The sequence below is a fragment of the Onychomys torridus genome, chromosome 11 (genome assembly GCF_903995425.1).
Source record: "Onychomys torridus chromosome 11, mOncTor1.1, whole genome shotgun sequence".
Classification (NCBI taxonomy): Eukaryota; Metazoa; Chordata; class Mammalia; order Rodentia; family Cricetidae; genus Onychomys; species Onychomys torridus.
Window position 1 is genome coordinate 36,647,494 of NC_050453.1, and position 15,744 is coordinate 36,663,237.

Sequence of the window (15,744 nt, forward strand, 5' to 3'; positions counted from 1 at the left end):
AGGCCCATCATAGGTGCTCAGTGCATATTTGTTGAACCAACAAATAAGGGTAATAGAAATACAATACAAATACAAGATGATATGTCTAAAACTTTATCACAGCCTCTGCTGCATAGTAAATGCTCAAGAAATAATAGAACAAAATAAACAGCAAATCGAATCTAAAGCTCCAGCATGCCAAGTCTCACCTCTGATTTCACACCCTGTGATTTTACTAATATTTCCAATCTATCTTTTTACTGGGGCCCAAATAAACTCACTCTCTCTCTCTCTCTCTCTCTCTCTCTCTCTCTCTCTCTCTGTCTCTCTCTCTCCCACTCTCTATCTCTATCTATCTATCTATCTATCTATCTATCTATCTATCTATCTATCTCTTTCTCTTTCTCCCTCTCTCTCATACCTGGAACACAGCAAATGTTCAATACATTTTTATTCAATCAAAGGGAAAGTATACAAGTCTTGATTTATGGTGACTAGTCAGGATTTTCCCTCTAGAGTTGATGAGTGTCTAAAGGGCTTCTCTGAGGAATGAGGAGTTGGGAGGTTGAGCTGTGCTCTGATTCAGAGTCAGCTACAAGATGTAAATCCCAGTAGGCACTGCAGATTTCTGACTTGATGGATGCATGTGGACTACCCTAAAAGCATTCTCTCCAATCTCCAGATGCCCCCCTCCCCCAGAACTCCTGTTTCCTATGAGGGTGCTTATCTACTTATATTTGAAATTATCCAAACAATAATAACAACCATCACAAGATAAAAAAGTGTTTATCTATAGAGTACATTGCCTCTTAAACTCACACAGTAGACAGGCACGATCCATTCTCCCAATAGAAGATTGACAACTGAGTGGTTCTAAATGTACTTGAAGAGGCTCCAGCATAATTTTTTGAATTTCACTCACAAAGACAAAAATCATGGTACATCTGTGAACAGCATCTCTCTTCTTGATGATGCGGGGGGCGGGAGGGAGGAGACAACACAAAAAACACCACCAGAGACTTTCAAGACCATATCCCCAAATCTTAGTGCTTAAAAAGCAACAGTGTTTTGAGCATGTTTTCATTTCTTACTATAAACTCTGCCTCACTCCTCACTCACCTGGCCCATAGCAGACACTCATCAGCACAATCTACATTCACAGAGCATCTGCCTCTGTTTCACACTGGACCTAAGGCTTCAGTAAGCAGACATGATCACAGTAGAGGCTCAATAATCCTAACAGGAAACAGCTCAGAAATGTTCCAAGGTGGTGTGTGATTAAATGTCCAGCAACAGCATGCAGACAATACACATTTTTAGAGTTCATTAGTGATCAGCCCTGGAGGCAGATATCTCTAGAGAATGCTGCATGAAAGAGGTAATACTGAGTTAGAGGCTTAAGTAAACACAGATTTGTATAGAGTTTTTTTTTTTTTTTTTTAACAAAAGAAAATCTCATAAATACAGGGATAGGAGAGAGCAAGGCTTGTGAGTTTGGGGCTGAAGTTTTCTATGCATTTTACATAAAAATGTGTCATTAATAAAAGATCAAGCACAAAGTCCAGGATCTTCTGCTAGCAACATCTCAAATGTAAATGTTATTAGTGCTTAAAGAAAGTTGTAAACGACGGTTGGACTGGCACACTTTTTTAAAGGTACAGAACTCCTCAAGGCTTTTTTTTTTTTTTTTGCCAAGTTTCAGGTTTTTCCTGGATGACACCTATTACCTGAGATTTCAGTTCTAGTCCTGACTCTGATGGCAGGGGGTCATGGCCTCACAACCAGTAAGATGGGCTAAAAGCTCCCACTCACTCTTCTAGCTGCTGTAAGAGTCCTAAATCCCTAGGACACTTCCCCCAATCTCTGAAAACCATATAGGGGTCCCACCCCCACCCTGCCCCAACCCGCCCACCCCCACCCCCCCACCCCCCTGCTAAACACCAAGAAGCTTTATGTTAGTGAGCTTCCTGAAGTGGGACAATTTGTCATTTTCCAGACTGAGGGTCTCTATCACTTCTGCTTCCACATGTCCAGAGACCACTTTAAGTTCATCATTCGTGGCAGATGGGAACATGCTTGGTCCTTTCTAAGAGCTGGGAGATGAAGCAAAAAGAGGGATTTCATCAATAGTTCTGAGCACCAATGAGTCCTACATGGCCACCCATGGCAAGGACATATCCATTGATTTGCTTGGGGACAGAGGAAAGAGAATTCCCCAGCCTTTTTCACTATTAGATCCTTGTTCTAGAATTATTGATCATAAGGCCCCAATACAATGTAAATCACTGATTTTTTTTCTTTCTTTCTTTCTTTCTTTCTTTCTTTCTTTCTTTCTTTTTGTGGAAACACAGTGGGAATTGCCTTTCACTTTTAGCTTTTCTTCTGAACATGAAAAATCTATCCTCTAGTGTCACTGTGATCCAACTGAAGTAGGAAAAGCCACAGATGTGTTGGTCTAACCAACACACTGCTAAAATGTTAATTAGGCCTGAACCAATCTAAATAAGTAATATAAACCCAGCCTACATATACATATGGGCACACTCTGTATACAGGACACTGAACAGGTAAAATAGTTTGATGATTTACATTGCAACTCTGCATTCCAATGAGCCACATTAGATATAATCTTGAGCCAAAATATTTGGTCGGTTTCAAACTACCTATGTTTTTCACATTAACAACAACAAAATCTAACCTTCATTTCTAACAATACAATACAATATATTAAGAGCTTTTTCTGACTAGTGGTAGCAAGCCTATGAAACAATAACATTGAGATATACTATATTGATCAAGCTCTCACAATAGAAGAATTAAAAATGGAACTAGCTCTTGCTAGTTCGCATGAGGCTGATCTACTATGCTTCTCCTGACCTTTCTTGCACTGAAGCATACATTATTCACACTGAGACTTCATCATCTTATATGTTCCCATAAGCTAGGCATATAAAACCTACAATATATTGTGTCTTCATTCAAAGTAGAGTATTCTGGCTTCATTTTTTTTTAAAAAGAAGTAAGCTTCAGTTTTCTGCAATCAATTACTTCTAGTGATATTTCCATAGTGGGCCCCTTGATGGCCATGAAAGAAAGGTCCAGGTTGGTTATCACTAAGGTGAACAGATATCTCAGCTGCCAAATAATGTCTTTGGGCATTGAGGTGTCTGGTGTTTTCATCACAACCCCAATGGAAATAGAATTCATCCTAAATGGCTTAAATGCAGAGATCTATGTGAAGAAGTTACCAATAGCTGGATGAGTGAGGATACTGGGGTACTCATGGTTTAGTTATTTTTGAAAGCCATTAGTTTTCCTAAACAGGAGGGACTAAGGAACAAGTGGTAGAATGAACAATATCAAAGTCCAGGGACAGTCACAGTCATAGCAAGGGAAAACTAATTCATGAAAACAGCACACTAAAGCAAGAAAGAGCTGCCATCCTCTAGTCTACCAGCCAAATCCAAGCAATGGCCAAAGGACTAAAGTCCCTGGTAAATGGGGTCTGTACTGGACCATAAGTGCAAAGCAAGGCAGGTAACAGCAGACTATGATTTTCTCAAGCTAGTTCAAGGGTCCATAGGGCATGATACAAAAAACAAACATAAACAACACATTGGTTTATTCACATGCCTTTAGTCATACCTTTTATCTGCATGGGTGAGGGTGCTTTTATAAGAGAAAATCCCCTTAAAACATTCCACAATCTGATGCACACATAAAATCCTTGTGTAAAATTGGCTCTGGACTGAATACACATCGATGTTTTTTAATGTGTTAGTAAATACAGTCATTGGTTGTTCCGGGAGAGAATTATGCATCATCAACTGACATAAAAGGGAGTCTAATGTCATCTTCAATTGCTGTTCTAAGAAACAGGATGAAATTATGAGCAATTAGGAAAAGAAATACTGTATCCCTATGGCAGCTCAGGTTTTACTGAAAACCCTGTTGGACTGGTTCTGCCAGCCATCACATAAACCTTTGAGGCCTACACCCAGGCAGAAGGAAGAGTTATGACTTGGGAGGATGTTTCCATGGCAAAGCTGTGGGGGATTTAAAGCCCTGAAGTAGCTTGGAGCACATCAATGGCACAAGGTCAATGAAGAAAGCTGTTCTAAACATGAGGAGTGTTTACAAGCATTCTGTAAATGTGATTTAGAAAACTCTTATCTCAAAGATGCCAATATTTAAGATAACAAATGACTCCCGAGAAAAGCAAAAGCAGTCCCCTCAAGGGAATCCTGTGCTAAGAAAATTCAGATCTAGATCTCAGAAAATGGGAATCAGGGCTGTGGCTCCATTCTAAACAAACAGTATCTGTCTTCAGAAGTAGATTTTCAATTTGGGCTTGGCCATAGATGATGACTTTGTAATGCCAATCAATTAACTTTCTCCTTGGAAAAAGATCACAGTCTTTCTAAGACACATTTGTTCTAACACTGGGGAAGGCCTAGTATTGAACTCTGAAATATCATTGAAAGAGGGCTTGGACTGTTCAAACTATGAAATAAACCACAATTCCTCCACCCTGGCATTCAAGGCCTTAATCCATCTTTGCAGACTAGCTTCCCAGTGTTTCCCCCACAAGCCTACTTTAGTCCCTCTCACTGATTTTTATCATTTCCTCTATTTCTTAACCCTATTTTTGCTGATAATCAGTATTTGTCCTTCAGGATGACTTTCCCTTTTAAACATTTCCTGACCTCAGCAAGCACTAATTACTCCATCTTTTGAACACTTGTATTTAATTTCTCAATGTACATGGGTCTTCTTGCATTACAGCCATTTATACTCTTGATGATTGTTATGGACAATGGTGGAAATTCCTTGCAGGGAGAATTCACCCCTTTCATAAATCCTTCAGTATCTAGCATAGGATTGAGATACAAGTATTTGTGGCTCTGGCCAGGGTGCTGAACTGAACTGATCTTACTGGTACTAGGCAGTATGAAGCAACCAATCAGACACGTCCTTTAAAGTGAAAACTATCTCAAGACTTTCCATCCCACCAAGTCAAAGTTAAAAATGGATCCTTTCAGCCCATTAGAAGAAGGTGGTTCTTCACAAAGGAAACTCTATACTCTGCATATTTTTCTCAGTCTATGAAATGGTTAACTTCAGATGATATTTTCCAGCCCCTTTAAGCCTCTCCAAAAGTGACTTAACTCATTCTCACAGTATAAAATTCCTATATGCTGGTATTTCTAAATATAAACTCTTAGATCACACTTCTCTCCAAAAACTCCAGTCCTATATTTGTCTCCTAAGTACATCCACCTGGATGTCCCAAAGATTTCTCAAGTTCACCGTGACATATTTGAAATTCACAATCTCTCATTCCTACTCTTACAACTTTTCTTCATTGCAAATTTCCATCTCAGGTAGCAGCATCTTCATCAATCAGGTCTCATCTGTCAAAGTGTCACCTGCATGCCCACGGAAGCAACGGCAAGGTGAAGTAGTGCACCTGGCGACACCCCCACCCCCACCCCCCCACCCCGCAGACTTGCCTCCACTCTCACATTCCTTTCAACATAAGCCTGATCCTTTCACTGTTCCACTTAATACGTTTCATGGCTCTTATCACTTAAAAAGCAAACTTGAGCTCTATAGCATGACAATAAAGGCTCTTTATAACCTCGTCCCAGCTCCTTTTCAATTGCAGGTCCCATGAGTCCTATTCATTGAGAATGCCACATTCCTCCTGTCTAAAATATTCTCTCTCACTTTAACCTTCTCCACAAAATAAGTTCCTACTCATTTCCACAGATTTAAATATCACCTCATTTTCACAACCTTTTCCTGATTGACTTTTTCCATCCTTAACCAAGGAATTCTTATTTATTGATTCTTTTAATATAGTTATTTTTCCCATTCACTTCCATGTTATCTGACAGTGTCTATGGTGTCATGTACTGTGTTAGGCACTGGAAAAAGAGGGATGACTACCAGACATGTTGCCGTTTGAGACTCTTCATGTAACACACATTTCTGTATTAGCTGCTGTCCTCAAAGATCCCTGACAAAACAACTTAAAAGGAAATTATTACTATTCAGCATCTCTGTATGTGTGGTATATATGCATGGATGTGTGTGGGTGTGGGTGTACACACTCACATATGTGTGGGCGTATATGTGTAGGAAGGTATTCGTACACACATGCATGTGGAGATCAGAAGTTGACATCGGCTGTCTTCCTTTATTGTTCTCCATCTTATATGTTGAGGCAAGCTCTATAGGTTGAACCCACAGATCACCAGTTCAGTCAATGCAGATAGGCAGTTTGCTTCCTGGGTCCCCTGTCTCTGCCTCCCAGGTACTAGGATGACAGGTATGCTGCCATACTCACCCAACATTTAAGTAGGTGCTGGGAATATAAACTCAAGTGTTCGTGTTTACACAGCAAGTGTTTATCTGCTTGGCCATTTCCCCAGTCCCTGAAGAAGACATTATTTATTTTTATTGTTGTTTCAGATGAGTTAGTCCAGGATTGCTGTGCTTAGGCAGAACAGCATGGTGGTGTCGTGAGCATGTGGTGGAAGGGGCTTTTAACTCCATGGCTACCAGAAAGCAGAGACAGAGAGAGGCTTAGAACAAATCAAGCCCTAAGGTCACACCCCTTGTGGCTTCAGTTTCCAGAATATTTCAAAATAGTGCTACCAAAACATGAGTCTGGAAGACAGAAATATTCAAACTATTCATCTTATTTAGGTATCTATTGCTGTGATGGAATACTATAATCAAAAGCAACAGGAAGGGAAAGGGTTTATTTGCCTTACACTTCATATCATAGTCCATTATTAAAGAAAGTCATGGCAGAAACTCAAGATAGGATATGGTTAGCTCAGCCTGCTTTCTTATGCTACCCAGGGCTACTTGCCCAGGGGTGGTGACACCACCCTCCAAGAGTTGGGCCATATCAATCCAATGTGTACCTATGAACTGGCTTTATCTTTTCTCTCACTGTATGTTGTAAATGCCTTTTCTGTCCTGTAAGTGTGATTGTCTAGACATTTTTACAAGCTCACAAAACTAAGTGGCCCTGTATTTTTATACCTTTATTGAGAAGACTACATGAAAATAAAATGGAATACCAACTTTTGTTTACTCTTTTTTATGCTTCAAATAATAAAGACATTTTTAAAAAAGAAAAAAGAAAATGTCCTACAAGGCAATCTTATGATGGGATTCTCTCAATGAAGGATTCCCTCTTCCTGGATATGTCCAGGTCTGTGTCATGTTGAGAAAAGGCAACCAGTACGTCAAAAGATTATGGAGTAACCTTTCATGTCTCACTCACCCTTACTCTCATCAAACACTAAATATGGCTTGGCAAGTTGAGTTTGCATCTTAGTTGTTCCTGGATCCCTCAGCAACTATTTGTTGTGTTCCAGTTATTTGTGTCTGAACAAATAGCACCTAAAACTTATATATATGTGTGTGTGTGTGTGTGTGTGTGTGTGTGTGTGTGTGTGTTAAGTGAATATGTAATAAACATCATCCATTCATCAAAGTAAAAGGCTGATTCATTATGCAATTAATTTCCTGAGTTTTCAGACAGAACACAACTAAGGTGTACAAGGACTATCTATTCCTTACACATGGTGGCAAAACAAACCCACACAGCCATCTTCCTGGTTCCTCACAGAGAAAACTGCTTGAGATAGGATTGACATATTTAGATCTTCCAACTCTAGAACCAGATCACACTCCCTTCATGAGTCTTTCTTGGAAAGGTGTCTTGGGAGGCAAAAGATGAAGTCAAGGAAATGGAACTGAACAAATATGATGTCAGAGTTGGGAGATGGTAGAAAATGGGAAACACATGGAGCTTTGGCATCCTGGATGGGTTAGGAGCTAAACATAGACTTGAAACACCAGCATTCATGCCCTAATTTTCTATTTTATAATTGCATTGCCTTAGGCAAGTCATATAACTTTTCTGGGCCTGTTCTTCTTCATTTGTAATTTAAGGATAATGACAGCTACCTTATAAGATTACTGAAGGAATCAAATCAGATCTTGAATATAAAATACAGTGTGATTATTAAAAGATAGGCTTCAGGCTCTGGTAGATATGGTTAAGCCCAATAATTGTGTGATCTTAGGCAAGTGTCCAAAACTCTTTGGGCTTTAGTTTTTCTGTTAAGGGTGTGATTTTATAATTTAGCATAAAATGAGATAATGTGTCCAGTATCCAACACAGAACCTTATACAAAGTACCTAATCAATGATAATTGTTTTACAACTATTAATAACATGTTAATAATCTCATACAAATATAAGGAGTCTATCCTTGAGACTGAGAGAAAGATAATATTCACTACCAGGTTCTCTGCTCATGAATAAGTCATCACTGAAGAAGAAAAATAAGATCATATCCAGAAAACAAGAGTTAAAGCGCTGTATTGAAACATAGAAATACCTAGCAGCTGGATTGAAGAATGAGATAGTTATGAAATGGAGAGGCCATTCGACTACAAAATATAAGCAAGGGAGAAAGAGTAACCCTATTATTAAGCCATGAATGAAAGGAATAAACTGTGGTCTGGGGTTATACACAGCTAAGGTTACTGAGGGACTAGGAGTAGCCTCCGAAGCTAGACTCCTAAGATGACACCAGGCAGAAGGAAGGACATGATCAAAGCTGATATGGTACAAATGTGCTAAGCACGGCAAAGGGAAAATGGAAGATCATATTTCCAAAATAAGTTAAGACCTCTTTTGGCTCCTGGACCTCGAAGTCAAAAGCAAGGAGGCTTCTGCCATGAGCTGGTCTTTTGCTCTTCCCTGAACAGAAGGCAAAGAGGAACTGTGTGTACATATGATCTTTTTATCACCAAACCCAACTGCAGAAGTCTTAGGCAAACAGGATAAGCCCCAGTTGTCTTGTGATGATGCAAATTATATAAGTTACAAAGCAAATTCTCACATATATAAGGAACTCGGGCTACAAATAGACCATGTGGATGAACTCTGAGCTAAGGCTGGATGTCACTGCTGATAGCCACCCCCACCCAAAACAGTTCAGTTTATTGATACATCATCTCAAGTGTCCAGCACAAGCATTTTGAGTGCAATCAGGCTTCTGGCAATGGGATGAACACAAAACTTAGTATAGTGCTGACTGGTAACCCCTGAAGACTATCTGGGTATATGTGGACTCAGCATCTCTTTTCTCCATTTTCCACATCAGGAACAGAGAGGTACAGCCCTGCGTCCTCTGTTGTTTTCCCCAAGAATATCTCAACATCTGTTTCCACATCTCTGTGGCTCTTACCCCAAAGAAACCCTCCCTGGTGGCCACCATGTGAAAGACCCAATGTTAGGGAAGTTTTGTTACCATCACTAAATCTTGAAGTAATGGATTTCCCATTGATCTTACTTCAGCCCAGGCATAAAAACCAGAACTCCATGCAGTGCAGTTACTCCTTAAAATATCCTTATAAATCTTGGCCATCCTATTCATTAATTACAGCCCAGCCCCGACTCTGGCTGTTAGTTCTGGGTGGCAACTTCATTTATTCCCACATTAAATGCTTTATTTCCATGGAGCTATTTCAGTCTTGCTCCATTACTTAGCTTCCCACCATTAAACTTCTCCAGGCATGTCATCCAAGCAATTTGTTAAAAAGGAACCCATCCCCACCATACATGTTAAAATGTAGATAAAGCAGCCAACTTATTCTAAAACTTTATAGTAAACATGATCAGCACATTGTAACATCTAAATATATACTGAGTCTTACTATGTCCTGAATGTGATGAAAATATTTTCAATACATTAGTCCATTTAATTCATAAGTGATTCTGTGAACAAATTTTACTGTCTTAGTTTTGTAAAAATGACTACTTGAAAGATTAAGGAAGGAGCCCAGAGTAAGCAGATAGAGACAACACTAAAATTCAGTCCTGCTTGATACCCAAATCAAATTCTTATTTGCAGCAACTGTGGGGAATAATTCCCATACTTTAACTGTCAGCTTAATAAAACAGGCTATCAATACACATCAAAAATCAAACACAGTATTTTGGATTCAAAGAGATTTTTTAAATGATTTAATTTTCTTTTCATATTTAGCAGATGATCCCAGGGTCCTCAGGGGCAAAGCAATGTTCCCAGGGTCACAAAGCGCTTGGAGGCAGAGCAGAGTCTATGCCCCAGGCCTCACCACTTCTAGAATGTCCTCGCTCTCTTTCTCTCTCCCTCAGATCTGCTGCTGTCCAAATGTCCTATTATACCAGAATTTGCTTTCCCTTGGGTACAGCTGAGAGTAGAAAGGCCTGTAGAGTGGTGTTAAGTGAATTGAATGTTCCTTCTGCAAATGAAAATGAGAACCTAATTAGATTCCATAATCACTCTCTCCGATTAAAGCTGCCTTTTCCCTCCCTAGGCCCTGCACCTCTGACATCCCTCACTTGCAACCTGCAGTATTCCCAGTGTAGACTAAATTTGTCTCTTCACACATCTGTCCTGATCAAGAACCCTAATTCATTTTATCCTATAAGCACTAACAACTCCAGCTGGCCATATAGATTTGAAGGCCTGAAATGTTTGCCCTTCTCACTGAAGAGAGCCAGCAGGGTCTACTGTTAAATGGCAAAGCTATGGCTCAGGGGGCACATAGTCAAATATCACAGATGTCAAATTTCTCTCACACAGAAGTCAGTAGGCTTAGGATACATCAGTATCTGGAAGGAAAGCTAGAAACTGATGAATCAGAGGGCAGAAACCTCCTGATTAGAGTAGCTGCTATACCACTGCACCCAGTAATGACTATGGATTCCTACCTCTCCAACAGAAAACAGGATCCAGGAGGATGGGGGTGTGGTTTCCTCTTGGTGGTGTTTCCAATGCAGGAAAAGAGATTGCATATCATGTACACTCAGTATTTTCAGAATGGATGAAACTTCCACTTGAGGAGTTCTGCTGTTTTCTATATACCCCACAATCAGGGAGTCCAACTCCTCATCTATTAGAGAGAAGCAATGCATCTGACTGTCCTGGACACAAAAGAAGTAAGCAAAGATATTGATTTCAACCTCAGGACATTTTCCATCATCACCAAGGACCATCTATGGGGATGGAGTGTGATGGAAGGTTTCACATATTCATCATCTCCTCTACCACCAGTATCAGTGTGCTATCTGGGTACCCTGATCAAACATCATGCAGTTGTGGTTTGAGCTCTGGGGAGGCAGATATGCTTTTAGGAACTAAGATACCATGAGAGGGATAGATGGCTTAGTAAAGTCCCTGCCATTTAACATGAGTGTCTCAGTCCAGATTCCACAGAAGTCCAGAGCCCATATGAGAAACTAGGCATGGCAGCATCCACCTGTGAGAGAAAGAGACAAGTGGGTCTCTGAAGTTCATAGGCAAGGTAGCATTCCTGAGTTAGTGAATTATGGGCTCAGTGAGAGATCCTGTCTCTAAAATTAAAAGTTGAGAGTGACAAAAGGAAGGTATCAGACATCCACCTCTGCTTCTATACCATGTGCACACACATGAACACACATGTGCATACATCCAAACTATCAGCTACACATACCTCTCATCACACACACACACACACACACACACACACACACACACACACACACATGCATACATAAAATAATGGGCCCTTTAGCAGATCTATTTCCTCTCTGGCCTGACCATCTTTAGAAAGAAAGGACTGAACCCACAGTCTTTGAATTTCTTTCTATTTTATATAGGCTTTGTTACATGCTTTGTGAAAGGAACACAAATTCTATAGCGTTCCACCTGGATGCCCTTTGAGAGATAGTGATGCTCAATAGTCAAGTGAGGGCACCAAAAGTGAGAGCTCAAAGTGCAATGCTGCTTTGGATGACACTGATTCCTTAAGCCTTCAGATCACATAGCAGTAGCCATTTAAACCCACTGAGGATGTACAGGCTAGTTTTTATGCTAAATTGACACAGGTTGGAGTCATTTGGGAAGAGAGACTCTCAACTGAGAAAATGATCCTACCAGATTAACCTGTAAGCAAGCTTGTAGGGTGTTTTCTTAATAGGTGATTGACATGAGAGGGCCCATCCCATTGCAGGTGGTGCCATCTTCCAGTCCAGATGGTAGAAGAAAATGGGCTGAACAAGCCACAAGGAACTAGTCAGTCAGTAAGACTCCTTCATGGCTTCTACTTCAGTTCCTGCCTTGAGTTCCTGCCTACTCTGACTTCCCTGGATCATAGGTTGCAAGGTGTAAGATAAAATATACCCTGTCCTCTCCAAGTTGCCTTTGATCACAGAGCTTTGTCACAGCAATCAGAACCCTAACCAAAGCAGAAAAATTGCAAAATATGTAAATATATACAAGCATGTGCATGTCTAAATAGTTAGGCTTTATACGTGTATGTATATTAATTAACCTAGCACAGCCATTTCTCATCATTTGTGGATTTTATTCCTGATGGCCCTATTTCACATTGTACTTTTATTATTCTGTACTCACTGAGTCCCCTGAGAAGAGACCCAATTCTGTCCTCTTCCCTCCTTCTCATCACCATGTGGTCTCTCCACACGTGTATGTGTGCACAAGTGCAGGTGCGATAGTAAGTCACTTTGTAAAATGTCAACTGTGATCTAGCCACTCATTAATAACACCTAACTGCATCTCTGGGTAAATAACTAAATTGCCACTTTCCACATGTCATTTCTTCCTGCCTGTGTTGTCACTTTGGTACTTCAAGAGATCAAATTGAGGAAACTTTTAGTTCTTTAAAAACCTGGTCTTCAAAGGGAAAAAAAAATGACATGATTGCTCAGTGTCATTTTCCCCTACCCAGGCTTCAAATTTAAAAATGTAATTTGTTTTTTATTTCCTGGTATCACACATTATAATTGGTTATAATTAGGAATAAATTGCTTCAAGGAATGAGTAAAGCATCCAATTGTGTTAAAAAGAAATGTGCCTTTAATGTCAAGGCATCCAAGAGAAGCGTACTTATTCGCATTAAGTCCAGAGATCAGTGGTAGAAACCTGGAAGTTTCCTTCAGGGAGGGCTGAGAGCCAGTTGCAAGGGTACTTCAAGGAGGAGAGACAAAATATAAACCAAAGGATTGAAGGATTCAGATTCTCAGGCTGTAACGTAAGACTGAGCTGAAATGAAATCGAACGTCAAGCCTTTTGTCTTAAAAAATCAGCTGAAACCAGAGGCTTTATCAAAGGAGTCCCTTTATAATACTAAAATCTCTAGAAATATTTAAATTAGCCAAGAATATTTTCTATCTGGAAAGTAGAATTATAGATACAGGTATTGAAACACCTACAAATGGGTGGAAGCCATTTGTTAGTAAAATTCTTTATCATCATGCATGCTTCAGAAGCAAAAGGTTGTTTTTGAACCAGAGGCTATAGGACCTAAGAATGGGAAAGTGCAAGAATAGACAGGGCTGCTAGACAGACAACCACCATGTCTGCATACACATGAAACACAGTGAGTGAAATATCAATATTCCCCCCTGTGGCTCTGTGCCCCATAAATCCCTAGCTAATAAGGTGCCTATGACAGAGCTGCTCTTTAATAACTTCTAGGGTATAATAATTGATGGCCTATCCAGCTGGTTGCTGCAATCAGATATAAATTAAATCATCTTTATTGTTTTACGTGTTCTCTAATTCCCTGCCCCCAACCCTGCCCAATCCTATTCCCAGCCTCTCTTAACCAGTCCTGGGAGATGTGTTTGTTTGCATCATTTGTCAAGTAACAAGAGCTGAAGGGAAAGAGAAAAGGGGATTGGAAAGAAGATCCAAAGGCTTCTTGCTTCCATGAGCCACAGGTACATCCCTGTATTGTATTTTGTTTGTTCAGGTACATTTTATTCATTCTTGTATTTTCATAACCCACCTTCCCCCACAGATCCAGAGACAAGCCATGCATCTTTCATTTCAGAATCATGGTTTGCAAGCCTACTTTAGGCCAGGCTCTGTGCTAATTACTGGGTACAAGTTGATTAAAACAAGATCACTTTCCTAAAGAAGCCTCCTTTCAAGAAACCTTAAGTAAGGATGGTAAACATGGAGGAGAGAGAAACAGAGACACAGAGACACAGAGAGAGAAAGAGGGATGCAGACCATTGTGATAAGATTTGACAGGTGCCTCAATGGAAAAACTAAAAAAGAGGACAGAAGAGGGTGAGATCATTGCAATTCAAATGAGAGAAAACCACAGCAGGATTATAGATGCTAATAGAATTGAGGTTAGAAGCCCATGAAATTCTTTCTTCTTTTAGGCCAGTGAGAATGTCAATGATGGTGCAAAGCAATCCATTAGTGAGACAAGGTTTGTCCTGCAATCTCTCTCCTCCACCCTGCCCTTCCTTTGCATCCTGAGACAAAAGCTCATGGTAGCCACTAAGAATCTTAAAGTAAAGAGACATACCTGTATGGCTTGCCTTGGATGCTCCTCCACTGGTCACCAGTGATCATCTATCCTTTAATCACACACTCACCAAATAGCTTCATAGGTGCCCATTAGGAGCCAGGCAAAGTACTGAGACAGGGCTAAAAACAAAGACATACACAGGATGTGTATCCTACCTCTGAGGTCACTAATTAATAAGCTGCTGTAAAGAGATAAGGCCAACCACTGAAAAATGGATGGGATAAAGCCCCAGATTCCAGTTAACAGAATACGTAGGTCCATAATCCTGGTTTTGCCAATTACTAGCTGGATGACCCTGAGCAGCTTTCTGATTTCTCTCTCTGTGCCTCAGTTCATCTGTGTGATGGAGACAATAAGAATTCACCATGTAAGGCTATTGGAAAGACGAAATGATTCAATGAAGGCTAAAACCATATAGCCAAGGGCCAAGGGCTGTAAGGGATAATAAGCGAGCAATGCACAGCACACATTTTTCAGAATACTAATATAAGTATTAAGGGAACTAGAAACAATGGTTATTACAGGCACAGAGGAGGGAGTAATGTGCATAGTGACAGGGAAGCTTCTCAGAATAGGTGGGGTTGTGGGGTTCAGAGTTAACAATTAAGTCTTTGTATCCTTTGTTCACAATCACCTACCTAACAGCCAGTCAAATGTGACTGTTGAGTATAAAAGACCAAGAGAAGGCTTCAACAAAGAGAGATTAGGTTGGGCTAAGGGTGATACAGAGATGGCTTATTTGAGCAGTCAATACATACATACGTGTCTGAACAGCAAGCACTTGGCAAGATCCTATCTTAATGCACTAGGAAAGCTTCCTGTTGAAGCAACCTCCTAGAAAGGCAGTCTCCTGCATGCAATCTTTCATTCTATGCTTGGCTGAGAAAAAAAAAATGAGCCTTGGGGCTGGAATTCTGCCTTACAAAGAGATAAAAACCCCACACTGCCAATGTGAGGCTTATTACCTTGTATGAAGTTACCTGTCCCAGTTGCAAAGTTCTGTTTATGTTCCTTTGTTCTGCTTAAGCATCATGTATGTCAATGGTCCTCAGGCTCACTCATCTTTAAATGTTTCAGGATGCATAGGGGAGAGACCCAGTGCCCAAATGGTGTGCACAAGCTAACCATACCATACTAGCTGTAGAGGGAACTGCTAGCCAGGCACAATGGAAGCTGACATCATAGTCATTTCTCTGCCTTGTGTGTTCCTAGCTAACTCCAATACTAGGTTGCATTAAACAAAATATTTGAATTTCTATTCCAGAGCAGACACAGAGACTGTCATTGCTCTTGTCTATGTGGTTGGACTCCTCCTTCGGCACTGGTAACCGGTGTAGAGTTCTCCAAGTGGTAA